Source organism: Mytilus galloprovincialis, chromosome 3 (genome assembly GCF_965363235.1).
Source record: "Mytilus galloprovincialis chromosome 3, xbMytGall1.hap1.1, whole genome shotgun sequence".
Lineage (NCBI taxonomy): Eukaryota > Metazoa > Mollusca > Bivalvia > Mytilida > Mytilidae > Mytilus > Mytilus galloprovincialis.
This window is the reverse complement of record NC_134840.1, coordinates 57,689,510-57,711,792: the sequence shown is the minus strand read 5'-3', so window position 1 is coordinate 57,711,792 and position 22,283 is coordinate 57,689,510. Positions and strand designations below refer to the sequence as shown.

At 41.1% G+C, this 22,283-nt stretch overlaps 48 non-coding genes across 48 annotated transcripts; 25 read left to right on the top strand and 23 right to left on the bottom strand.

Annotated features, from left to right (window-relative positions):
- Nucleotides 1-193: 193 nt before the first annotated feature.
- Nucleotides 194-266, top strand: Trnat-ugu (transfer RNA threonine (anticodon UGU)). Its single transcript has one exon. It is a non-coding gene; the product is annotated as a tRNA-Thr (tRNA).
- A 387-nt stretch (nt 267-653) lies between these two features.
- On the bottom strand, nt 654-725 carry Trnac-gca (transfer RNA cysteine (anticodon GCA)). The gene has a single exon. It is a non-coding gene; the product is annotated as a tRNA-Cys (tRNA).
- Nucleotides 726-1,103: 378 nt separating this feature from the next.
- Nucleotides 1,104-1,176, top strand: Trnat-ugu (transfer RNA threonine (anticodon UGU)). Its single transcript has one exon. It is a non-coding gene; the product is annotated as a tRNA-Thr (tRNA).
- A 387-nt stretch (nt 1,177-1,563) lies between these two features.
- Trnac-gca (transfer RNA cysteine (anticodon GCA)) lies at nt 1,564-1,635 on the bottom strand. The gene has a single exon. It is a non-coding gene; the product is annotated as a tRNA-Cys (tRNA).
- Nucleotides 1,636-2,013: 378 nt separating this feature from the next.
- Nucleotides 2,014-2,086, top strand: Trnat-ugu (transfer RNA threonine (anticodon UGU)). The gene has a single exon. It is a non-coding gene; the product is annotated as a tRNA-Thr (tRNA).
- Nucleotides 2,087-2,473: 387 nt separating this feature from the next.
- On the bottom strand, nt 2,474-2,545 carry Trnac-gca (transfer RNA cysteine (anticodon GCA)). Its single transcript has one exon. It is a non-coding gene; the product is annotated as a tRNA-Cys (tRNA).
- A 378-nt stretch (nt 2,546-2,923) lies between these two features.
- Nucleotides 2,924-2,996, top strand: Trnat-ugu (transfer RNA threonine (anticodon UGU)). The gene has a single exon. It is a non-coding gene; the product is annotated as a tRNA-Thr (tRNA).
- A 387-nt stretch (nt 2,997-3,383) lies between these two features.
- Nucleotides 3,384-3,455, bottom strand: Trnac-gca (transfer RNA cysteine (anticodon GCA)). The gene has a single exon. It is a non-coding gene; the product is annotated as a tRNA-Cys (tRNA).
- A 378-nt stretch (nt 3,456-3,833) lies between these two features.
- Trnat-ugu (transfer RNA threonine (anticodon UGU)) lies at nt 3,834-3,906 on the top strand. Its single transcript has one exon. It is a non-coding gene; the product is annotated as a tRNA-Thr (tRNA).
- A 387-nt stretch (nt 3,907-4,293) lies between these two features.
- Nucleotides 4,294-4,365, bottom strand: Trnac-gca (transfer RNA cysteine (anticodon GCA)). Its single transcript has one exon. It is a non-coding gene; the product is annotated as a tRNA-Cys (tRNA).
- A 378-nt stretch (nt 4,366-4,743) lies between these two features.
- Trnat-ugu (transfer RNA threonine (anticodon UGU)) lies at nt 4,744-4,816 on the top strand. Its single transcript has one exon. It is a non-coding gene; the product is annotated as a tRNA-Thr (tRNA).
- Nucleotides 4,817-5,203: 387 nt separating this feature from the next.
- Nucleotides 5,204-5,275, bottom strand: Trnac-gca (transfer RNA cysteine (anticodon GCA)). The gene has a single exon. It is a non-coding gene; the product is annotated as a tRNA-Cys (tRNA).
- Nucleotides 5,276-5,653: 378 nt separating this feature from the next.
- On the top strand, nt 5,654-5,726 carry Trnat-ugu (transfer RNA threonine (anticodon UGU)). Its single transcript has one exon. It is a non-coding gene; the product is annotated as a tRNA-Thr (tRNA).
- Nucleotides 5,727-6,112: 386 nt separating this feature from the next.
- Nucleotides 6,113-6,184, bottom strand: Trnac-gca (transfer RNA cysteine (anticodon GCA)). The gene has a single exon. It is a non-coding gene; the product is annotated as a tRNA-Cys (tRNA).
- Nucleotides 6,185-6,562: 378 nt separating this feature from the next.
- Nucleotides 6,563-6,635, top strand: Trnat-ugu (transfer RNA threonine (anticodon UGU)). Its single transcript has one exon. It is a non-coding gene; the product is annotated as a tRNA-Thr (tRNA).
- Nucleotides 6,636-7,022: 387 nt separating this feature from the next.
- Nucleotides 7,023-7,094, bottom strand: Trnac-gca (transfer RNA cysteine (anticodon GCA)). Its single transcript has one exon. It is a non-coding gene; the product is annotated as a tRNA-Cys (tRNA).
- Nucleotides 7,095-7,472: 378 nt separating this feature from the next.
- On the top strand, nt 7,473-7,545 carry Trnat-ugu (transfer RNA threonine (anticodon UGU)). Its single transcript has one exon. It is a non-coding gene; the product is annotated as a tRNA-Thr (tRNA).
- Nucleotides 7,546-7,932: 387 nt separating this feature from the next.
- On the bottom strand, nt 7,933-8,004 carry Trnac-gca (transfer RNA cysteine (anticodon GCA)). Its single transcript has one exon. It is a non-coding gene; the product is annotated as a tRNA-Cys (tRNA).
- A 488-nt stretch (nt 8,005-8,492) lies between these two features.
- Nucleotides 8,493-8,562, top strand: Trnat-ugu (transfer RNA threonine (anticodon UGU)). Its single transcript has one exon. It is a non-coding gene; the product is annotated as a tRNA-Thr (tRNA).
- A 181-nt stretch (nt 8,563-8,743) lies between these two features.
- Nucleotides 8,744-8,816, top strand: Trnat-ugu (transfer RNA threonine (anticodon UGU)). The gene has a single exon. It is a non-coding gene; the product is annotated as a tRNA-Thr (tRNA).
- Nucleotides 8,817-9,203: 387 nt separating this feature from the next.
- Trnac-gca (transfer RNA cysteine (anticodon GCA)) lies at nt 9,204-9,275 on the bottom strand. The gene has a single exon. It is a non-coding gene; the product is annotated as a tRNA-Cys (tRNA).
- Nucleotides 9,276-9,653: 378 nt separating this feature from the next.
- On the top strand, nt 9,654-9,726 carry Trnat-ugu (transfer RNA threonine (anticodon UGU)). The gene has a single exon. It is a non-coding gene; the product is annotated as a tRNA-Thr (tRNA).
- A 387-nt stretch (nt 9,727-10,113) lies between these two features.
- On the bottom strand, nt 10,114-10,185 carry Trnac-gca (transfer RNA cysteine (anticodon GCA)). The gene has a single exon. It is a non-coding gene; the product is annotated as a tRNA-Cys (tRNA).
- A 488-nt stretch (nt 10,186-10,673) lies between these two features.
- Trnat-ugu (transfer RNA threonine (anticodon UGU)) lies at nt 10,674-10,743 on the top strand. The gene has a single exon. It is a non-coding gene; the product is annotated as a tRNA-Thr (tRNA).
- A 181-nt stretch (nt 10,744-10,924) lies between these two features.
- Nucleotides 10,925-10,997, top strand: Trnat-ugu (transfer RNA threonine (anticodon UGU)). Its single transcript has one exon. It is a non-coding gene; the product is annotated as a tRNA-Thr (tRNA).
- A 387-nt stretch (nt 10,998-11,384) lies between these two features.
- On the bottom strand, nt 11,385-11,456 carry Trnac-gca (transfer RNA cysteine (anticodon GCA)). Its single transcript has one exon. It is a non-coding gene; the product is annotated as a tRNA-Cys (tRNA).
- A 378-nt stretch (nt 11,457-11,834) lies between these two features.
- Trnat-ugu (transfer RNA threonine (anticodon UGU)) lies at nt 11,835-11,907 on the top strand. The gene has a single exon. It is a non-coding gene; the product is annotated as a tRNA-Thr (tRNA).
- Nucleotides 11,908-12,294: 387 nt separating this feature from the next.
- Trnac-gca (transfer RNA cysteine (anticodon GCA)) lies at nt 12,295-12,366 on the bottom strand. The gene has a single exon. It is a non-coding gene; the product is annotated as a tRNA-Cys (tRNA).
- Nucleotides 12,367-12,744: 378 nt separating this feature from the next.
- Trnat-ugu (transfer RNA threonine (anticodon UGU)) lies at nt 12,745-12,817 on the top strand. Its single transcript has one exon. It is a non-coding gene; the product is annotated as a tRNA-Thr (tRNA).
- A 387-nt stretch (nt 12,818-13,204) lies between these two features.
- Trnac-gca (transfer RNA cysteine (anticodon GCA)) lies at nt 13,205-13,276 on the bottom strand. The gene has a single exon. It is a non-coding gene; the product is annotated as a tRNA-Cys (tRNA).
- Nucleotides 13,277-13,654: 378 nt separating this feature from the next.
- Trnat-ugu (transfer RNA threonine (anticodon UGU)) lies at nt 13,655-13,727 on the top strand. The gene has a single exon. It is a non-coding gene; the product is annotated as a tRNA-Thr (tRNA).
- Nucleotides 13,728-14,114: 387 nt separating this feature from the next.
- Trnac-gca (transfer RNA cysteine (anticodon GCA)) lies at nt 14,115-14,186 on the bottom strand. The gene has a single exon. It is a non-coding gene; the product is annotated as a tRNA-Cys (tRNA).
- Nucleotides 14,187-14,564: 378 nt separating this feature from the next.
- Nucleotides 14,565-14,637, top strand: Trnat-ugu (transfer RNA threonine (anticodon UGU)). The gene has a single exon. It is a non-coding gene; the product is annotated as a tRNA-Thr (tRNA).
- Nucleotides 14,638-15,024: 387 nt separating this feature from the next.
- Trnac-gca (transfer RNA cysteine (anticodon GCA)) lies at nt 15,025-15,096 on the bottom strand. The gene has a single exon. It is a non-coding gene; the product is annotated as a tRNA-Cys (tRNA).
- A 378-nt stretch (nt 15,097-15,474) lies between these two features.
- Nucleotides 15,475-15,547, top strand: Trnat-ugu (transfer RNA threonine (anticodon UGU)). Its single transcript has one exon. It is a non-coding gene; the product is annotated as a tRNA-Thr (tRNA).
- A 387-nt stretch (nt 15,548-15,934) lies between these two features.
- Trnac-gca (transfer RNA cysteine (anticodon GCA)) lies at nt 15,935-16,006 on the bottom strand. The gene has a single exon. It is a non-coding gene; the product is annotated as a tRNA-Cys (tRNA).
- A 378-nt stretch (nt 16,007-16,384) lies between these two features.
- On the top strand, nt 16,385-16,457 carry Trnat-ugu (transfer RNA threonine (anticodon UGU)). The gene has a single exon. It is a non-coding gene; the product is annotated as a tRNA-Thr (tRNA).
- A 387-nt stretch (nt 16,458-16,844) lies between these two features.
- Trnac-gca (transfer RNA cysteine (anticodon GCA)) lies at nt 16,845-16,916 on the bottom strand. Its single transcript has one exon. It is a non-coding gene; the product is annotated as a tRNA-Cys (tRNA).
- A 378-nt stretch (nt 16,917-17,294) lies between these two features.
- Nucleotides 17,295-17,367, top strand: Trnat-ugu (transfer RNA threonine (anticodon UGU)). Its single transcript has one exon. It is a non-coding gene; the product is annotated as a tRNA-Thr (tRNA).
- A 387-nt stretch (nt 17,368-17,754) lies between these two features.
- Nucleotides 17,755-17,826, bottom strand: Trnac-gca (transfer RNA cysteine (anticodon GCA)). Its single transcript has one exon. It is a non-coding gene; the product is annotated as a tRNA-Cys (tRNA).
- A 378-nt stretch (nt 17,827-18,204) lies between these two features.
- Nucleotides 18,205-18,277, top strand: Trnat-ugu (transfer RNA threonine (anticodon UGU)). The gene has a single exon. It is a non-coding gene; the product is annotated as a tRNA-Thr (tRNA).
- Nucleotides 18,278-18,664: 387 nt separating this feature from the next.
- On the bottom strand, nt 18,665-18,736 carry Trnac-gca (transfer RNA cysteine (anticodon GCA)). Its single transcript has one exon. It is a non-coding gene; the product is annotated as a tRNA-Cys (tRNA).
- A 378-nt stretch (nt 18,737-19,114) lies between these two features.
- Nucleotides 19,115-19,187, top strand: Trnat-ugu (transfer RNA threonine (anticodon UGU)). The gene has a single exon. It is a non-coding gene; the product is annotated as a tRNA-Thr (tRNA).
- A 1,178-nt stretch (nt 19,188-20,365) lies between these two features.
- On the bottom strand, nt 20,366-20,437 carry Trnac-gca (transfer RNA cysteine (anticodon GCA)). Its single transcript has one exon. It is a non-coding gene; the product is annotated as a tRNA-Cys (tRNA).
- Nucleotides 20,438-20,815: 378 nt separating this feature from the next.
- Nucleotides 20,816-20,888, top strand: Trnat-ugu (transfer RNA threonine (anticodon UGU)). The gene has a single exon. It is a non-coding gene; the product is annotated as a tRNA-Thr (tRNA).
- A 387-nt stretch (nt 20,889-21,275) lies between these two features.
- Trnac-gca (transfer RNA cysteine (anticodon GCA)) lies at nt 21,276-21,347 on the bottom strand. Its single transcript has one exon. It is a non-coding gene; the product is annotated as a tRNA-Cys (tRNA).
- A 377-nt stretch (nt 21,348-21,724) lies between these two features.
- Trnat-ugu (transfer RNA threonine (anticodon UGU)) lies at nt 21,725-21,797 on the top strand. The gene has a single exon. It is a non-coding gene; the product is annotated as a tRNA-Thr (tRNA).
- A 387-nt stretch (nt 21,798-22,184) lies between these two features.
- Nucleotides 22,185-22,256, bottom strand: Trnac-gca (transfer RNA cysteine (anticodon GCA)). The gene has a single exon. It is a non-coding gene; the product is annotated as a tRNA-Cys (tRNA).
- Nucleotides 22,257-22,283: the final 27 nt, after the last annotated feature.

Below are 22,283 nucleotides of genomic sequence, written 5' to 3'. Positions count from 1 at the left end.
CATAACAGCAAACTTCCTCGCACTCAATTCGGTGGTACGAACTGGGGTGTATTCAGCGAAATTGAAATCCCAATATTGCAGACGATTCCATCCACTTGGTTGAATTTTGATGTTTTTGTAAGATTTCTGTTTTCACTTTTGAGTAGAAAGGGCCTAGCTTTATGAGTTGAAATTTCACAAATCTGAAGCAAGAGCCTCCATAGCTCAGTGGTTAGAGCACTGGTCTTGTAAACCAGGGGTCGTGAGTTCGATCCTCACTGGGGGCTTAGGAGATAATATTCACAACTCCCCAAGTTTTTGCTGCCGTTGTATCAGTTCTCGTTCATTTTCCACGAGAAGTGCAACTTGATTTGATGTAACCGTCTGATGCCAAGTTTTGACATGCATAGTCGGATAGTTGAGAGCGAAATACGTTTACCGAAAAGACGGCACGTTTTATGGACTGAGTGACATAATACTGTTTTGGGACTTTTTGTTTTCAATGCTCAATTTTATTGTTTCCGAAATGACATAAAGAGTATGTCTTTCCGATTGATTTCTTCACGCACGCATTTGCACAGACGCATTGAAAACAGAGTTGCATGATAGGACTGTCTTTGGTTTTTTCTCCTCCAGTCCAGTGAACCTAAAAATCATTTACCGGGTAGTAAAAAAGGGGGCACCCGGGTTCGAACCGGGGACCTCTCGATCTGCAGTCGAATGCTCTACCACTGAGCTATACCCCCAGATGAAAAACATTTAGCAATTTTGGGTTCTTATAGGAGATAACCTTCATTGTTACAACCAATGCAAGTTGAGAGTTAAGTCTGTTTGAGATAAAAAGGATGTTTCAGGTCTGTCATTCACATCAGACAATTTCATTGATCTAATTGGAAAAGGTGACGTGTCAATATTGATAAGACTTCGATTGCATAACAGCAAACTTCCTCGCACTCAATTCGGTGGTACGAACTGGGGTGTATTCAGCGAAATTGAAATCCCAATATTGCAGACGATTCCATCCACTTGGTTGAATTTTGATGTTTTTGTAAGATTTCTGTTTTCACTTTTGAGTAGAAAGGGCCTAGCTTTATGAGTTGAAATTTCACAAATCTGAAGCAAGAGCCTCCATAGCTCAGTGGTTAGAGCACTGGTCTTGTAAACCAGGGGTCGTGAGTTCGATCCTCACTGGGGGCTTAGGAGATAATATTCACAACTCCCCAAGTTTTTGCTGCCGTTGTATCAGTTCTCGTTCATTTTCCACGAGAAGTGCAGCTTGATTTGATGTAACCGTCTGATGCCAAGTTTTGACATGCATAGTCGGATAGTTGAGAGCGAAATACGTTTACCGAAAAGACGGCACGTTTTATGGACTGAGTGACATAATACTGTTTTGGGACTTTTTGTTTTCAATGCTCAATTTTATTGTTTCCGAAATGACATAAAGAGTATGTCTTTCCGATTGATTTCTTCACGCACGCATTTGCACAGACGCATTGAAAACAGAGTTGCATGATAGGACTGTCTTTGGTTTTTTCTCCTCCAGTCCAGTGAACCTAAAAATCATTTACCGGGTAGTAAAAAAGGGGGCACCCGGGTTCGAACCGGGGACCTCTCGATCTGCAGTCGAATGCTCTACCACTGAGCTATACCCCCAGATGAAAAACATTTAGCAATTTTGGGTTCTTATAGGAGATAACCTTCATTGTTACAACCAATGCAAGTTGAGAGTTAAGTCTGTTTGAGATAAAAAGGATGTTTCAGGTCTGTCATTCACATCAGACAATTTCATTGATCTAATTGGAAAAGGTGACGTGTCAATATTGATAAGACTTCGATTGCATAACAGCAAACTTCCTCGCACTCAATTCGGTGGTACGAACTGGGGTGTATTCAGCGAAATTGAAATCCCAATATTGCAGACGATTCCATCCACTTGGTTGAATTTTGATGTTTTTGTAAGATTTCTGTTTTCACTTTTGAGTAGAAAGGGCCTAGCTTTATGAGTTGAAATTTCACAAATCTGAAGCAAGAGCCTCCATAGCTCAGTGGTTAGAGCACTGGTCTTGTAAACCAGGGGTCGTGAGTTCGATCCTCACTGGGGGCTTAGGAGATAATATTCACAACTCCCCAAGTTTTTGCTGCCGTTGTATCAGTTCTCGTTCATTTTCCACGAGAAGTGCAACTTGATTTGATGTAACCGTCTGATGCCAAGTTTTGACATGCATAGTCGGATAGTTGAGAGCGAAATACGTTTACCGAAAAGACGGCACGTTTTATGGACTGAGTGACATAATACTGTTTTGGGACTTTTTGTTTTCAATGCTCAATTTTATTGTTTCCGAAATGACATAAAGAGTATGTCTTTCCGATTGATTTCTTCACGCACGCATTTGCACAGACGCATTGAAAACAGAGTTGCATGATAGGACTGTCTTTGGTTTTTTCTCCTCCAGTCCAGTGAACCTAAAAATCATTTACCGGGTAGTAAAAAAGGGGGCACCCGGGTTCGAACCGGGGACCTCTCGATCTGCAGTCGAATGCTCTACCACTGAGCTATACCCCCAGATGAAAAACATTTAGCAATTTTGGGTTCTTATAGGAGATAACCTTCATTGTTACAACCAATGCAAGTTGAGAGTTAAGTCTGTTTGAGATAAAAAGGATGTTTCAGGTCTGTCATTCACATCAGACAATTTCATTGATCTAATTGGAAAAGGTGACGTGTCAATATTGATAAGACTTCGATTGCATAACAGCAAACTTCCTCGCACTCAATTCGGTGGTACGAACTGGGGTGTATTCAGCGAAATTGAAATCCCAATATTGCAGACGATTCCATCCACTTGGTTGAATTTTGATGTTTTTGTAAGATTTCTGTTTTCACTTTTGAGTAGAAAGGGCCTAGCTTTATGAGTTGAAATTTCACAAATCTGAAGCAAGAGCCTCCATAGCTCAGTGGTTAGAGCACTGGTCTTGTAAACCAGGGGTCGTGAGTTCGATCCTCACTGGGGGCTTAGGAGATAATATTCACAACTCCCCAAGTTTTTGCTGCCGTTGTATCAGTTCTCGTTCATTTTCCACGAGAAGTGCAGCTTGATTTGATGTAACCGTCTGATGCCAAGTTTTGACATGCATAGTCGGATAGTTGAGAGCGAAATACGTTTACCGAAAAGACGGCACGTTTTATGGACTGAGTGACATAATACTGTTTTGGGACTTTTTGTTTTCAATGCTCAATTTTATTGTTTCCGAAATGACATAAAGAGTATGTCTTTCCGATTGATTTCTTCACGCACGCATTTGCACAGACGCATTGAAAACAGAGTTGCATGATAGGACTGTCTTTGGTTTTTTCTCCTCCAGTCCAGTGAACCTAAAAATCATTTACCGGGTAGTAAAAAAGGGGGCACCCGGGTTCGAACCGGGGACCTCTCGATCTGCAGTCGAATGCTCTACCACTGAGCTATACCCCCAGATGAAAAACATTTAGCAATTTTGGGTTCTTATAGGAGATAACCTTCATTGTTACAACCAATGCAAGTTGAGAGTTAAGTCTGTTTGAGATAAAAAGGATGTTTCAGGTCTGTCATTCACATCAGACAATTTCATTGATCTAATTGGAAAAGGTGACGTGTCAATATTGATAAGACTTCGATTGCATAACAGCAAACTTCCTCGCACTCAATTCGGTGGTACGAACTGGGGTGTATTCAGCGAAATTGAAATCCCAATATTGCAGACGATTCCATCCACTTGGTTGAATTTTGATGTTTTTGTAAGATTTCTGTTTTCACTTTTGAGTAGAAAGGGCCTAGCTTTATGAGTTGAAATTTCACAAATCTGAAGCAAGAGCCTCCATAGCTCAGTGGTTAGAGCACTGGTCTTGTAAACCAGGGGTCGTGAGTTCGATCCTCACTGGGGGCTTAGGAGATAATATTCACAACTCCCCAAGTTTTTGCTGCCGTTGTATCAGTTCTCGTTCATTTTCCACGAGAAGTGCAACTTGATTTGATGTAACCGTCTGATGCCAAGTTTTGACATGCATAGTCGGATAGTTGAGAGCGAAATACGTTTACCGAAAAGACGGCACGTTTTATGGACTGAGTGACATAATACTGTTTTGGGACTTTTTGTTTTCAATGCTCAATTTTATTGTTTCCGAAATGACATAAAGAGTATGTCTTTCCGATTGATTTCTTCACGCACGCATTTGCACAGACGCATTGAAAACAGAGTTGCATGATAGGACTGTCTTTGGTTTTTTCTCCTCCAGTCCAGTGAACCTAAAAATCATTTACCGGGTAGTAAAAAAGGGGGCACCCGGGTTCGAACCGGGGACCTCTCGATCTGCAGTCGAATGCTCTACCACTGAGCTATACCCCCAGATGAAAAACATTTAGCAATTTTGGGTTCTTATAGGAGATAACCTTCATTGTTACAACCAATGCAAGTTGAGAGTTAAGTCTGTTTGAGATAAAAAGGATGTTTCAGGTCTGTCATTCACATCAGACAATTTCATTGATCTAATTGGAAAAGGTGACGTGTCAATATTGATAAGACTTCGATTGCATAACAGCAAACTTCCTCGCACTCAATTCGGTGGTACGAACTGGGGTGTATTCAGCGAAATTGAAATCCCAATATTGCAGACGATTCCATCCACTTGGTTGAATTTTGATGTTTTTGTAAGATTTCTGTTTTCACTTTTGAGTAGAAAGGGCCTAGCTTTATGAGTTGAAATTTCACAAATCTGAAGCAAGAGCCTCCATAGCTCAGTGGTTAGAGCACTGGTCTTGTAAACCAGGGGTCGTGAGTTCGATCCTCACTGGGGGCTTAGGAGATAATATTCACAACTCCCCAAGTTTTTGCTGCCGTTGTATCAGTTCTCGTTCATTTTCCACGAGAAGTGCAGCTTGATTTGATGTAACCGTCTGATGCCAAGTTTTGACATGCATAGTCGGATAGTTGAGAGCGAAATACGTTTACCGAAAAGACGGCACGTTTTATGGACTGAGTGACATAATACTGTTTTGGGACTTTTTGTTTTCAATGCTCAATTTTATTGTTTCCGAAATGACATAAAGAGTATGTCTTTCCGATTGATTTCTTCACGCACGCATTTGCACAGACGCATTGAAAACAGAGTTGCATGATAGGACTGTCTTTGGTTTTTTCTCCTCCAGTCCAGTGAACCTAAAAATCATTTACCGGGTAGTAAAAAAGGGGGCACCCGGGTTCGAACCGGGGACCTCTCGATCTGCAGTCGAATGCTCTACCACTGAGCTATACCCCCAGATGAAAAACATTTAGCAATTTTGGGTTCTTATAGGAGATAACCTTCATTGTTACAACCAATGCAAGTTGAGAGTTAAGTCTGTTTGAGATAAAAAGGATGTTTCAGGTCTGTCATTCACATCAGACAATTTCATTGATCTAATTGGAAAAGGTGACGTGTCAATATTGATAAGACTTCGATTGCATAACAGCAAACTTCCTCGCACTCAATTCGGTGGTACGAACTGGGGTGTATTCAGCGAAATTGAAATCCCAATATTGCAGACGATTCCATCCACTTGGTTGAATTTTGATGTTTTTGTAAGATTTCTGTTTTCACTTTTGAGTAGAAAGGGCCTAGCTTTATGAGTTGAAATTTCACAAATCTGAAGCAAGAGCCTCCATAGCTCAGTGGTTAGAGCACTGGTCTTGTAAACCAGGGGTCGTGAGTTCGATCCTCACTGGGGGCTTAGGAGATAATATTCACAACTCCCCAAGTTTTTGCTGCCGTTGTATCAGTTCTCGTTCATTTTCCACGAGAAGTGCAACTTGATTTGATGTAACCGTCTGATGCCAAGTTTTGACATGCATAGTCGGATAGTTGAGAGCGAAATACGTTTACCGAAAAGACGGCACGTTTTATGGACTGAGTGACATAATACTGTTTTGGGACTTTCTGTTTTCAATGCTCAATTTTATTGTTTCCGAAATGACATAAAGAGTATGTCTTTCCGATTGATTTCTTCACGCACGCATATGCACAGACGCATTGAAAACAGAGTTGCATGATAGGACTGTCTTTGGTTTTTCTCCTCCAGTCCAGTGAACCTAAAAATCATTTACCGGGTAGTAAAAAAGGGGGCACCCGGGTTCGAACCGGGGACCTCTCGATCTGCAGTCGAATGCTCTACCACTGAGCTATACCCCCAGAGGAAAAACTTTTAGCAATTTTGGGTTCTTATAGGAGATAACCTTCATTGTTACAACCAATGCAAGTTGAGAGTTAAGTCTGTTTGAGATAAAAAGGATGTTTCAGGTCTGTCATTCACATCAGACAATTTCATTGATCTAATTGGAAAAGGTGACGTGTCAATATTGATAAGACTTCGATTGCATAACAGCAAACTTCCTCGCACTCAATTCGGTGGTACGAACTGGGGTGTATTCAGCGAAATTGAAATCCCAATATTGCAGACGATTCCATCCACTTGGTTGAATTTTGATGTTTTTGTAAGATTTCTGTTTTCACTTTTGAGTAGAAAGGGCCTAGCTTTATGAGTTGAAATTTCACAAATCTGCAGCAAGAGCCTCCATAGCTCAGTGGTTAGAGCACTGGTCTTGTAAACCAGGGGTCGTGAGTTCGATCCTCACTGGGGGCTTAGGAGATAATATTCACAACTCCCCAAGTTTTTGCTGCCGTTGTATCAGTTCTCGTTCATTTTCCACGAGAAGTGCAACTTGATTTGATGTAACCGTCTGATGCCAAGTTTTGACATGCATAGTCGGATAGTTGAGAGCGAAATACGTTTACCGAAAAGACGGCACGTTTTATGGACTGAGTGACATAATACTGTTTTGGGACTTTTTGTTTTCAATGCTCAATTTTATTGTTTCCGAAATGACATAAAGAGTATGTCTTTCCGATTGATTTCTTCACGCACGCATATGCACAGACGCATTGAAAACAGAGTTGCATGATAGGACTGTCTTTGGTTTTTTCTCCTCCAGTCCAGTGAACCTAAAAATCATTTACCGGGTAGTAAAAAAGGGGGCACCCGGGTTCGAACCGGGGACCTCTCGATCTGCAGTCGAATGCTCTACCACTGAGCTATACCCCCAGAGGAAAAACTTTTAGCAATTTTGGGTTCTTATAGGAGATAACCTTCATTGTTACAACCAATGCAAGTTGAGAGTTAAGTCTGTTTGAGATAAAAAGGATGTTTCAGGTCTGTCATTCACATCAGACAATTTCATTGATCTAATTGGAAAAGGTGACGTGTCAATATTGATAAGACTTCGATTGCATAACAGCAAACTTCCTCGCACTCAATTCGGTGGTACGAACTGGGGTGTATTCAGCGAAATTGAAATCCCAATATTGCAGACGATTCCATCCACTTGGTTGAATTTTGATGTTTTTGTAAGATTTCTGTTTTCACTTTTGAGTAGAAAAGGCCTAGCTTTATGAGTTGAAATTTCACAAATCTGAAGCAAGAGCCTCCATAGCTCAGTGGTTAGAGCACTGGTCTTGTAAACCAGGGGTCGTGAGTTCGATCCTCACTGGGGGCTTAGGAGATAATATTCACAACTCCCCAAGTTTTTGCTGCCGTTGTATCAGTTCTCGTTCATTTTCCACGAGAAGTGCAACTTGATTTGATGTAACCGTCTGATGCCAAGTTTTGACATGCATAGTCGGATAGTTGAGAGCGAAATACGTTTACCGAAAAGACGGCACGTTTTATGGACTGAGTGACATAATACTGTTTTGGGACTTTCTGTTTTCAATGCTCAATTTTATTGTTTCCGAAATGACATAAAGAGTATGTCTTTCCGATTGATTTCTTCACGCACGCATATGCACAGACGCATTGAAAACAGAGTTGCATGATAGGACTGTCTTTGGTTTTTTCTCCTCCAGTCCAGTGAACCTAAAAATCATTTACCGGGTAGTAAAAAAGGGGGCACCCGGGTTCGAACCGGGGACCTCTCGATCTGCAGTCGAATGCTCTACCACTGAGCTATACCCCCAGATGAAAAACTTTTAGCAATTTTGGGTTCTTATAGGAGATAACCTTCATTGTTACAACCAATGCAAGTTGAGAGTTAAGTCTGTTTGAGATAAAAAGGATGTTTCAGGTCTGTCATTCACATCAGACAATTTCATTGATCTAATTGGAAAAGGTGACGTGTCAATATTGATAAGACTTCGATTGCATAACAGCAAACTTCCTCGCACTCAATTCGGTGGTACGAACTGGGGTGTATTCAGCGAAATTGAAATCCCAATATTGCAGACGATTCCATCCACTTGGTTGAATTTTGATGTTTTTGTAAGATTTCTGTTTTCACTTTTGAGTAGAAAGGGCCTAGCTTTATGAGTTGAAATTTCACAAATCTGAAGCAAGACTACCACTGAGCTATACCCCCAGAGGAAAAACTTTTAGCAATTTTGGGTTCTTATAGGAGATAACCTTCATTGTTACAACCAATTGACATGCATAGTCGGATAGTTGAGTGACATAGCTCAGTGGTTAGAGCACTGGTCTTGTAAACCAGGGGTCGTGAGTTCGATCCTCACTGGGGGCTTAGGAGATAATATTCACCAGTGGTACGAACTGGGGTGTATTCAGCGAAATTGAAATCCCAATATTGCAGACGATTCCATCCACTTGGTTGAATTTTGATGTTTTTGTAAGATTTCTGTTTTCACTTTTGAGTAGAAAGGGCCTAGCTTTATGAGTTGAAATTTCACAAATCTGCAGCAAGAGCCTCCATAGCTCAGTGGTTAGAGCACTGGTCTTGTAAACCAGGGGTCGTGAGTTCGATCCTCACTGGGGGCTTAGGAGATAATATTCACAACTCCCCAAGTTTTTGCTGCCGTTGTATCAGTTCTCGTTCATTTTCCACGAGAAGTGCAACTTGATTTGATGTAACCGTCTGATGCCAAGTTTTGACATGCATAGTCGGATAGTTGAGAGCGAAATACGTTTACCGAAAAGACGGCACGTTTTATGGACTGAGTGACATAATACTGTTTTGGGACTTTTTGTTTTCAATGCTCAATTTTATTGTTTCCGAAATGACATAAAGAGTATGTCTTTCCGATTGATTTCTTCACGCACGCATATGCACAGACGCATTGAAAACAGAGTTGCATGATAGGACTGTCTTTGGTTTTTTCTCCTCCAGTCCAGTGAACCTAAAAATCATTTACCGGGTAGTAAAAAAGGGGGCACCCGGGTTCGAACCGGGGACCTCTCGATCTGCAGTCGAATGCTCTACCACTGAGCTATACCCCCAGAGGAAAAACTTTTAGCAATTTTGGGTTCTTATAGGAGATAACCTTCATTGTTACAACCAATGCAAGTTGAGAGTTAAGTCTGTTTGAGATAAAAAGGATGTTTCAGGTCTGTCATTCACATCAGACAATTTCATTGATCTAATTGGAAAAGGTGACGTGTCAATATTGATAAGACTTCGATTGCATAACAGCAAACTTCCTCGCACTCAATTCGGTGGTACGAACTGGGGTGTATTCAGCGAAATTGAAATCCCAATATTGCAGACGATTCCATCCACTTGGTTGAATTTTGATGTTTTTGTAAGATTTCTGTTTTAACTTTTGAGTAGAAAGGGCCTAGCTTTATGAGTTGAAATTTCACAAATCTGCAGCAAGAGCCTCCATGGCTCAGTGGTTAGAGCACTGGTCTTGTAAACCAGGGGTCGTGAGTTCGATCCTCACTGGGGGCTTAGGAGATAATATTCACAACTCCCCAAGTTTTTGCTGCCGTTGTATCAGTTCTCGTTCATTTTCCACGAGAAGTGCAACTTGATTTGATGTAACCGTCTGATGCCAAGTTTTGACATGCATAGTCGGATAGTTGAGAGCGAAATACGTTTACCGAAAAGACGGCACGTTTTATGGACTGAGTGACATAATACTGTTTTGGGACTTTTTGTTTTCAATGCTCAATTTTATTGTTTCCGAAATGACATAAAGAGTATGTCTTTCCGATTGATTTCTTCACGCACGCATATGCACAGACGCATTGAAAACAGAGTTGCATGATAGGACTGTCTTTGGTTTTTTCTCCTCCAGTCCAGTGAACCTAAAAATCATTTACCGGGTAGTAAAAAAGGGGGCACCCGGGTTCGAACCGGGGACCTCTCGATCTGCAGTCGAATGCTCTACCACTGAGCTATACCCCCAGATGAAAAACTTTTAGCAATTTTGGGTTCTTATAGGAGATAACCTTCATTGTTACAACCAATGCAAGTTGAGAGTTAAGTCTGTTTGAGATAAAAAGGATGTTTCAGGTCTGTCATTCACATCAGACAATTTCATTGATCTAATTGGAAAAGGTGACGTGTCAATATTGATAAGACTTCGATTGCATAACAGCAAACTTCCTCGCACTCAATTCGGTGGTACGAACTGGGGTGTATTCAGCGAAATTGAAATCCCAATATTGCAGACGATTCCATCCACTTGGTTGAATTTTGATGTTTTTGTAAGATTTCTGTTTTCACTTTTGAGTAGAAAGGGCCTAGCTTTATGAGTTGAAATTTCACAAATCTGAAGCAAGACTACCACTGAGCTATACCCCCAGAGGAAAAACTTTTAGCAATTTTGGGTTCTTATAGGAGATAACCTTCATTGTTACAACCAATTGACATGCATAGTCGGATAGTTGAGTGACATAGCTCAGTGGTTAGAGCACTGGTCTTGTAAACCAGGGGTCGTGAGTTCGATCCTCACTGGGGGCTTAGGAGATAATATTCACCAGTGGTACGAACTGGGGTGTATTCAGCGAAATTGAAATCCCAATATTGCAGACGATTCCATCCACTTGGTTGAATTTTGATGTTTTTGTAAGATTTCTGTTTTCACTTTTGAGTAGAAAGGGCCTAGCTTTATGAGTTGAAATTTCACAAATCTGCAGCAAGAGCCTCCATAGCTCAGTGGTTAGAGCACTGGTCTTGTAAACCAGGGGTCGTGAGTTCGATCCTCACTGGGGGCTTAGGAGATAATATTCACAACTCCCCAAGTTTTTGCTGCCGTTGTATCAGTTCTCGTTCATTTTCCACGAGAAGTGCAACTTGATTTGATGTAACCGTCTGATGCCAAGTTTTGACATGCATAGTCGGATAGTTGAGAGCGAAATACGTTTACCGAAAAGACGGCACGTTTTATGGACTGAGTGACATAATACTGTTTTGGGACTTTTTGTTTTCAATGCTCAATTTTATTGTTTCCGAAATGACATAAAGAGTATGTCTTTCCGATTGATTTCTTCACGCACGCATATGCACAGACGCATTGAAAACAGAGTTGCATGATAGGACTGTCTTTGGTTTTTTCTCCTCCAGTCCAGTGAACCTAAAAATCATTTACCGGGTAGTAAAAAAGGGGGCACCCGGGTTCGAACCGGGGACCTCTCGATCTGCAGTCGAATGCTCTACCACTGAGCTATACCCCCAGAGGAAAAACTTTTAGCAATTTTGGGTTCTTATAGGAGATAACCTTCATTGTTACAACCAATGCAAGTTGAGAGTTAAGTCTGTTTGAGATAAAAAGGATGTTTCAGGTCTGTCATTCACATCAGACAATTTCATTGATCTAATTGGAAAAGGTGACGTGTCAATATTGATAAGACTTCGATTGCATAACAGCAAACTTCCTCGCACTCAATTCGGTGGTACGAACTGGGGTGTATTCAGCGAAATTGAAATCCCAATATTGCAGACGATTCCATCCACTTGGTTGAATTTTGATGTTTTTGTAAGATTTCTGTTTTAACTTTTGAGTAGAAAGGGCCTAGATTTATGAGTTGAAATTTCACAAATCTGCAGCAAGAGCCTCCATGGCTCAGTGGTTAGAGCACTGGTCTTGTAAACCAGGGGTCGTGAGTTCGATCCTCACTGGGGGCTTAGGAGATAATATTCACAACTCCCCAAGTTTTTGCTGCCGTTGTATCAGTTCTCGTTCATTTTCCACGAGAAGTGCAACTTGATTTGATGTAACCGTCTGATGCCAAGTTTTGACATGCATAGTCGGATAGTTGAGAGCGAAATACGTTTACCGAAAAGACGGCACGTTTTATGGACTGAGTGACATAATACTGTTTTGGGACTTTTTGTTTTCAATGCTCAATTTTATTGTTTCCGAAATGACATAAAGAGTATGTCTTTCCGATTGATTTCTTCACGCACGCATATGCACAGACGCATTGAAAACAGAGTTGCATGATAGGACTGTCTTTGGTTTTTTCTCCTCCAGTCCAGTGAACCTAAAAATCATTTACCGGGTAGTAAAAAAGGGGGCACCCGGGTTCGAACCGGGGACCTCTCGATCTGCAGTCGAATGCTCTACCACTGAGCTATACCCCCAGATGAAAAACTTTTAGCAATTTTGGGTTCTTATAGGAGATAACCTTCATTGTTACAACCAATGCAAGTTGAGAGTTAAGTCTGTTTGAGATAAAAAGGATGTTTCAGGTCTGTCATTCACATCAGACAATTTCATTGATCTAATTGGAAAAGGTGACGTGTCAATATTGATAAGACTTCGATTGCATAACAGCAAACTTCCTCGCACTCAATTCGGTGGTACGAACTGGGGTGTATTCAGCGAAATTGAAATCCCAATATTGCAGACGATTCCATCCACTTGGTTGAATTTTGATGTGTTTGTAAGATTTCTGTTTTCACTTTTGAGTAGAAAGGGCCTAGCTTTATGAGTTGAAATTTCACAAATCTGAAGCAAGAGCCTCCATAGCTCAGTGGTTAGAGCACTGGTCTTGTAAACCAGGGGTCGTGAGTTCGATCCTCACTGGGGGCTTAGGAGATAATATTCACAACTCCCCAAGTTTTTGCTGCCGTTGTATCAGTTCTCGTTCATTTTCCACGAGAAGTGCAACTTGATTTGATGTAACCGTCTGATGCCAAGTTTTGACATGCATAGTCGGATAGTTGAGAGCGAAATACGTTTACCGAAAAGACGGCACGTTTTATGGACTGAGTGACATAATACTGTTTTGGGACTTTTTGTTTTCAATGCTCAATTTTATTGTTTCCGAAATGACATAAAGAGTATGTCTTTCCGATTGATTTCTTCACGCACGCATATGCACAGACGCATTGAAAACAGAGTTGCATGATAGGACTGTCTTTGGTTTTTTCTCCTCCAGTCCAGTGAACCTAAAAATCATTTACCGGGTAGTAAAAAAGGGGGCACCCGGGTTCGAACCGGGGACCTCTCGATCTGCAGTCGAATGCTCTACCACTGAGCTATACCCCCAGAGGAAAAACTTTTAGCAATTTTGGGTTCTTATAGGAGATAACCTTCATTGTTACAACCAATGCAAGTTGAGAGTTAAGTCTGTTTGAGATAAAAAGGATGTTTCAGGTCTGTCATTCACATCAGACAATTTCATTGATCTAATTGGAAAAGGTGACGTGTCAATATTGATAAGACTTCGATTGCATAACAGCAAACTTCCTCGCACTCAATTCGGTGGTACGAACTGGGGTGTATTCAGCGAAATTGAAATCCCAATATTGCAGACGATTCCATCCACTTGGTTGAATTTTGATGTTTTTGTAAGATTTCTGTTTTAACTTTTGAGTAGAAAGGGCCTAGCTTTATGAGTTGAAATTTCACAAATCTGCAGCAAGAGCCTCCATAGCTCAGTGGTTAGAGCACTGGTCTTGTAAACCAGGGGTCGTGAGTTCGATCCTCACTGGGGGCTTAGGAGATAATATTCACAACTCCCCAAGTTTTTGCTGCCGTTGTATCAGTTCTCGTTCATTTTCCACGAGAAGTGCAACTTGATTTGATGTAACCGTCTGATGCCAAGTTTTGACATGCATAGTCGGATAGTTGAGAGCGAAATACGTTTACCGAAAAGACGGCACGTTTTATGGACTGAGTGACATAATACTGTTTTGGGACTTTTTGTTTTCAATGCTCAATTTTATTGTTTCCGAAATGACATAAAGAGTATGTCTTTCCGATTGATTTCTTCACGCACGCATATGCACAGACGCATTGAAAACAGAGTTGCATGATAGGACTGTCTTTGGTTTTTTCTCCTCCAGTCCAGTGAACCTAAAAATCATTTACCGGGTAGTAAAAAAGGGGGCACCCGGGTTCGAACCGGGGACCTCTCGATCTGCAGTCGAATGCTCTACCACTGAGCTATACCCCCAGATGAAAAACTTTTAGCAATTTTGGGTTCTTATAGGAGATAACCTTCATTGTTACAACCAATGCAAGTTGAGAGTTAAGTCTGTTTGAGATAAAAAGGATGTTTCAGGTCTGTCATTCACATCAGACAATTTCATTGATCTAATTGGAAAAGGTGACGTGTCAATATTGATAAGACTTCGATTGCATAACAGCAAACTTCCTCGCACTCAATTCGGTGGTACGAACTGGGGTGTATTCAGCGAAATTGAAATCCCAATATTGCAGACGATTCCATCCACTTGGTTGAATTTTGATGTTTTTGTAAGATTTCTGTTTTCACTTTTGAGTAGAAAGGGCCTAGCTTTATGAGTTGAAATTTCACAAATCTGAAGCAAGAGCCTCCATAGCTCAGTGGTTAGAGCACTGGTCTTGTAAACCAGGGGTCGTGAGTTCGATCCTCACTGGGGGCTTAGGAGATAATATTCACAACTCCCCAAGTTTTTGCTGCCGTTGTATCAGTTCTCGTTCATTTTCCACGAGAAGTGCAACTTGATTTGATGTAACCGTCTGATGCCAAGTTTTGACATGCATAGTCGGATAGTTGAGAGCGAAATACGTTTACCGAAAAGACGGCACGTTTTATGGACTGAGTGACATAATACTGTTTTGGGACTTTTTGTTTTCAATGCTCAATTTTATTGTTTCCGAAATGACATAAAGAGTATGTCTTTCCGATTGATTTCTTCACGCACGCATATGCACAGACGCATTGAAAACAGAGTTGCATGATAGGACTGTCTTTGGTTTTTTCTCCTCCAGTCCAGTGAACCTAAAAATCATTTACCGGGTAGTAAAAAAGGGGGCACCCGGGTTCGAACCGGGGACCTCTCGATCTGCAGTCGAATGCTCTACCACTGAGCTATACCCCCAGATGAAAAACTTTTAGCAATTTTGGGTTCTTATAGGAGATAACCTTCATTGTTACAACCAATGCAAGTTGAGAGTTAAGTCTGTTTGAGATAAAAAGGATGTTTCAGGTCTGTCATTCACATCAGACAATTTCATTGATCTAATTGGAAAAGGTGACGTGTCAATATTGATAAGACTTCGATTGCATAACAGCAAACTTCCTCGCACTCAATTCGGTGGTACGAACTGGGGTGTATTCAGCGAAATTGAAATCCCAATATTGCAGACGATTCCATCCACTTGGTTGAATTTTGATGTTTTTGTAAGATTTCTGTTTTCACTTTTGAGTAGAAAGGGCCTAGCTTTATGAGTTGAAATTTCACAAATCTGAAGCAAGAGCCTCCATAGCTCAGTGGTTAGAGCACTGGTCTTGTAAACCAGGGGTCGTGAGTTCGATCCTCACTGGGGGCTTAGGAGATAATATTCACAACTCCCCAAGTTTTTGCTGCCGTTGTATCAGTTCTCGTTCATTTTCCACGAGAAGTGCAACTTGATTTGATGTAACCGTCTGATGCCAAGTTTTGACATGCATAGTCGGATAGTTGAGAGCGAAATACGTTTACCGAAAAGACGGCACGTTTTATGGACTGAGTGACATAATACTGTTTTGGGACTTTTTGTTTTCAATGCTCAATTTTATTGTTTCCGAAATGACATAAAGAGTATGTCTTTCCGATTGATTTCTTCACGCACGCATATGCACAGACGCATTGAAAACAGAGTTGCATGATAGGACTGTCTTTGGTTTTTTCTCCTCCAGTCCAGTGAACCTAAAAATCATTTACCGGGTAGTAAAAAAGGGGGCACCCGGGTTCGAACCGGGGACCTCTCGATCTGCAGTCGAATGCTCTACCACTGAGCTATACCCCCAGATGAAAAACTTTTAGCAATTTTGGGTTCTTATAGGAGATAACCTTCATTGTTACAACCAATGCAAGTTGAGAGTTAAGTCTGTTTGAGATAAAAAGGATGTTTCAGGTCTGTCATTCACATCAGACAATTTCATTGATCTAATTGGAAAAGGTGACGTGTCAATATTGATAAGACTTCGATTGCATAACAGCAAACTTCCTCGCACTCAATTCGGTGGTACGAACTGGGGTGTATTCAGCGAAATTGAAATCCCAATATTGCAGACGATTCCATCCACTTGGTTGAATTTTGATGTTTTTGTAAGATTTCTGTTTTCACTTTTGAGTAGAAAGGGCCTAGCTTTATGAGTTGAAATTTCACAAATCTGAAGCAAGAGCCTCCATAGCTCAGTGGTTAGAGCACTGGTCTTGTAAACCAGGGGTCGTGAGTTCGATCCTCACTGGGGGCTTAGGAGATAATATTCACAACTCCCCAAGTTTTTGCTGCCGTTGTATCAGTTCTCGTTCATTTTCCACGAGAAGTGCAACTTGATTTGATGTAACCGTCTGATGCCAAGTTTTGACATGCATAGTCGGATAGTTGAGAGCGAAATACGTTTACCGAAAAGACGGCACGTTTTATGGACTGAGTGACATAATACTGTTTTGGGACTTTTTGTTTTCAATGCTCAATTTTATTGTTTCCGAAATGACATAAAGAGTATGTCTTTCCGATTGATTTCTTCACGCACGCATATGCACAGACGCATTGAAAACAGAGTTGCATGATAGGACTGTCTTTGGTTTTTTCTCCTCCAGTCCAGTGAACCTAAAAATCATTTACCGGGTAGTAAAAAAGGGGGCACCCGGGTTCGAACCGGGGACCTCTCGATCTGCAGTCGAATGCTCTACCACTGAGCTATACCCCCAGAGGAAAAACTTTTAGCAATTTTGGGTTCTTATAGGAGATAACCTTCATTGTTACAACCAATGCAAGTTGAGAGTTAAGTCTGTTTGAGATAAAAAGGATGTTTCAGGTCTGTCATTCACATCAGACAATTTCATTGATCTAATTGGAAAAGGTGACGTGTCAATATTGATAAGACTTCGATTGCATAACAGCAAACTTCCTCGCACTCAATTCGGTGGTACGAACTGGGGTGTATTCAGCGAAATTGAAATCCCAATATTGCAGACGATTCCATCCACTTGGTTGAATTTTGATGTTTTTGTAAGATTTCTGTTTTAACTTTTGAGTAGAAAGGGCCTAGCTTTATGAGTTGAAATTTCACAAATCTGCAGCAAGAGCCTCCATAGCTCAGTGGTTAGAGCACTGGTCTTGTAAACCAGGGGTCGTGAGTTCGATCCTCACTGGGGGCTTAGGAGATAATATTCACAACTCCCCAAGTTTTTGCTGCCGTTGTATCAGTTCTCGTTCATTTTCCACGAGAAGTGCAACTTGATTTGATGTAACCGTCTGATGCCAAGTTTTGACATGCATAGTCGGATAGTTGAGAGCGAAATACGTTTACCGAAAAGACGGCACGTTTTATGGACTGAGTGACATAATACTGTTTTGGGACTTTTTGTTTTCAATGCTCAATTTTATTGTTTCCGAAATGACATAAAGAGTATGTCTTTCCGATTGATTTCTTCACGCACGCATATGCACAGACGCATTGAAAACAGAGTTGCATGATAGGACTGTCTTTGGTTTTTTCTCCTCCAGTCCAGTGAACCTAAAAATCATTTACCGGGTAGTAAAAAAGGGGGCACCCGGGTTCGAACCGGGGACCTCTCGATCTGCAGTCGAATGCTCTACTACTGAGCTATACCCCCAGATGAAAAACTTTTAGCAATTTTGGGTTCTTATAGGAGATAACCTTCATTGTTACAACCAATGCAAGTTGAGAGTTAAGTCTGTTTGAGATAAAAAGGATGTTTCAGGTCTGTCATTCACATCAGACAATTTCATTGATCTAATTGGAAAAGGTGACGTGTCAATATTGATAAGACTTCGATTGCATAACAGCAAACTTCCTCGCACTCAATTCGGTGGTACGAACTGGGGTGTATTCAGCGAAATTGAAATCCCAATATTGCAGACGATTCCATCCACTTGGTTGAATTTTGATGTTTTTGTAAGATTTCTGTTTTCACTTTTGAGTAGAAAGGGCCTAGCTTTATGAGTTGAAATTTCACAAATCTGAAGCAAGAGCCTCCATAGCTCAGTGGTTAGAGCACTGGTCTTGTAAACCAGGGGTCGTGAGTTCGATCCTCACTGGGGGCTTAGGAGATAATATTCACAACTCCCCAAGTTTTTGCTGCCGTTGTATCAGTTCTCGTTCATTTTCCACGAGAAGTGCAACTTGATTTGATGTAACCGTCTGATGCCAAGTTTTGACATGCATAGTCGGATAGTTGAGAGCGAAATACGTTTACCGAAAAGACGGCACGTTTTATGGACTGAGTGACATAATACTGTTTTGGGACTTTTTGTTTTCAATGCTCAATTTTATTGTTTCCGAAATGACATAAAGAGTATGTCTTTCCGATTGATTTCTTCACGCACGCATATGCACAGACGCATTGAAAACAGAGTTGCATGATAGGACTGTCTTTGGTTTTTTCTCCTCCAGTCCAGTGAACCTAAAAATCATTTACCGGGTAGTAAAAAAGGGGGCACCCGGGTTCGAACCGGGGACCTCTCGATCTGCAGTCGAATGCTCTACCACTGAGCTATACCCCCAGAGGAAAAACTTTTAGCAATTTTGGGTTCTTATAGGAGATAACCTTCATTGTTACAACCAATGCAAGTTGAGAGTTAAGTCTGTTTGAGATAAAAAGGATGTTTCAGGTCTGTCATTCACATCAGACAATTTCATTGATCTAATTGGAAAAGGTGACGTGTCAATATTGATAAGACTTCGATTGCATAACAGCAAACTTCCTCGCACTCAATTCGGTGGTACGAACTGGGGTGTATTCAGCGAAATTGAAATCCCAATATTGCAGACGATTCCATCCACTTGGTTGAATTTTGATGTTTTTGTAAGATTTCTGTTTTAACTTTTGAGTAGAAAGGGCCTAGCTTTATGAGTTGAAATTTCACAAATCTGCAGCAAGAGCCTCCATAGCTCAGTGGTTAGAGCACTGGTCTTGTAAACCAGGGGTCGTGAGTTCGATCCTCACTGGGGGCTTAGGAGATAATATTCACAACTCCCCAAGTTTTTGCTGCCGTTGTATCAGTTCTCGTTCATTTTCCACGAGAAGTGCAACTTGATTTGATGTAACCGTCTGATGCCAAGTTTTGACATGCATAGTCGGATAGTTGAGAGCGAAATACGTTTACCGAAAAGACGGCACGTTTTATGGACTGAGTGACATAATACTGTTTTGGGACTTTCTGTTTTCAATGCTCAATTTTATTGTTTCCGAAATGACATAAAGAGTATGTCTTTCCGATTGATTTCTTCACGCACGCATATGCACAGACGCATTGAAAACAGAGTTGCATGATAGGACTGTCTTTGGTTTTTTCTCCTCCAGTCCAGTGAACCTAAAAATCATTTACCGGGTAGTAAAAAAGGGGGCACCCGGGTTCGAACCGGGGACCTCTCGATCTGCAGTCGAATGCTCTTTTTTTTTTTTTATCTTTAACACGAGAAGTGCAACTTGATTTGATGTAACCGTCTGATGCCAAGTTTTGACATGCATAGTCGGATAGTTGAGAGCGAAATACGTTTACCGAAAAGACGGCACGTTTTATGGACTGAGTGACATAATACTGTTTTGGGACTTTCTGTTTTCAATGCTCAATTTTATTGTTTCCGAAATGACATAAAGAGTATGTCTTTCCGATTGATTTCTTCACGCACGCATATGCACAGACGCATTGAAAACAGAGTTGCATGATAGGACTGTCTTTGGTTTTTTCTCCTCCAGTCCAGTGAACCTAAAAATCATTTACCGGGTAGTAAAAAAGGGGGCACCCGGGTTCGAACCGGGGACCTCTCGATCTGCAGTCGAATGCTCTTTTTTTTTTTTATCTTTAACACGAGAAGTGCAACTTGATTTGATGTAACCGTCTGATGCCAAGTTTTGACATGCATAGTCGGATAGTTGAGAGCGAAATACGTTTACCGAAAAGACGGCACGTTTTATGGACTGAGTGACATAATACTGTTTTGGGACTTTCTGTTTTCAATGCTCAATTTTATTGTTTCCGAAATGACATAAAGAGTATGTCTTTCCGATTGATTTCTTCACGCACGCATATGCACAGACGCATTGAAAACAGAGTTGCATGATAGGACTGTCTTTGGTTTTTTCTCCTCCAGTCCAGTGAACCTAAAAATCATTTACCGGGTAGTAAAAAAGGGGGCACCCGGGTTCGAACCGGGGACCTCTCGATCTGCAGTCGAATGCTCTACCACTGAGCTATACCCCCAGATGAAATACTTTCAGCAATTTTGGGTTCTTATAGGAGATAACCTTCATTGTTACAACCAATGCAAGTTGAGAGTTAAGTCTGTTTGAGATAAAAAGGATGTTTCAGGTCTGTCATTCACATCAGACAATTTCATTGATCTAATTGGAAAAGGTGACGTGTCAATATTGATAAGACTTCGATTGCATAACAGCAAACTTCCTCGCACTCAATTCGGTGGTACGAACTGGGGTGTATTCAGCGAAATTGAAATCCCAATATTGCAGACGATTCCATCCACTTGGTTGAATTTTGATGTTTTTGTAAGATTTCTGTTTTCACTTTTGAGTAGAAAGGGCCTAGCTTTATGAGTTGAAATTTCACAAATCTGAAGCAAGAGCCTCCATAGCTCAGTGGTTAGAGCACTGGTCTTGTAAACCAGGGGTCGTGAGTTCGATCCTCACTGGGGGCTTAGGAGATAATATTCACAACTCCCCAAGTTTTTGCTGCCGTTGTATCAGTTCTCGTTCATTTTCCACGAGAAGTGCAACTTGATTTGATGTAACCGTCTGATGCCAAGTTTTGACATGCATAGTCGGATAGTTGAGAGCGAAATACGTTTACCGAAAAGACGGCACGTTTTATGGACTGAGTGACATAATACTGTTTTGGGACTTTTTGTTTTCAATGCTCAATTTTATTGTTTCCGAAATGACATAAAGAGTATGTCTTTCCGATTGATTTCTTCACGCACGCATTTGCACAGACGCATTGAAAACAGAGTTGCATGATAGGACTGTCTTTGGTTTTTTCTCCTCCAGTCCAGTGAACCTAAAAATCATTTACCGGGTAGTAAAAAAGGGGGCACCCGGGTTGGAACCGGGGACCTCTCGATCTGCAGTCGAATGCTCTACCACTGAGCTATACCCCCCGATGAAAACATTTAGCAATTTTGGGTTCTTATAGGAGATAACCTTCATTGTTACAACCAATGCAAGTTGAGAGTTAAGTCTGTTTGAGATAAAAAGGATGTTTCAGGTCTGTCATTCACATCAGACAATTTCATTGATCTAATTGGAAAAGGTGACGTGTCAATATTGATAAGACTTCGATTGCATAACAGCAAACTTCCTCGCACTCAATTCGGTGGTACGAACTGGGGTGTATTCAGCGAAATTGAAATCCCAATATTGCAGACGATTCCATCCACTTGGTTGAATTTTGATGTTTTTGTAAGATTTCTGTTTTCACTTTTGAGTAGAAAGGGCCTAGCTTTATGAGTTGAAATTTCACAAATCTGAAGCAAGAGCCTCCATAGCTCAGTGGTTAGAGCACTGGTCTTGTAAACCAGGGGTCGTGAGTTCGATCCTCACTGGGGGCTTAGGAGATAATATTCACAACTCCCCAAGTTTTTGCTGCCGTTGTATCAGTTCTCGTTCATTTTCCACGAGAAGTGCAACTTGATTTGATGTAACCGTCTGATGCCAAGTTTTGACATGCATAGTCGGATAGTTGAGAGCGAAATACGTTTACCGAAAAGACGGCACGTTTTATGGACTGAGTGACATAATACTGTTTTGGGACTTTTTGTTTTCAATGCTCAATTTTATTGTTTCCGAAATGACATAAAGAGTATGTCTTTCCGATTGATTTCTTCACGCACGCATTTGCACAGACGCATTGAAAACAGAGTTGCATGATAGGACTGTCTTTGGTTTTTTCTCCTCCAGTCCAGTGAACCTAAAAATCATTTACCGGGTAGTAAAAAAGGGGGCACCCGGGTTCGAACCGGGGACCTCTCGATCTGCAGTCGAATGCTCTACCACTGAGCTATACCCCCCGATGAAAACATTTAGCAATTTTGGGT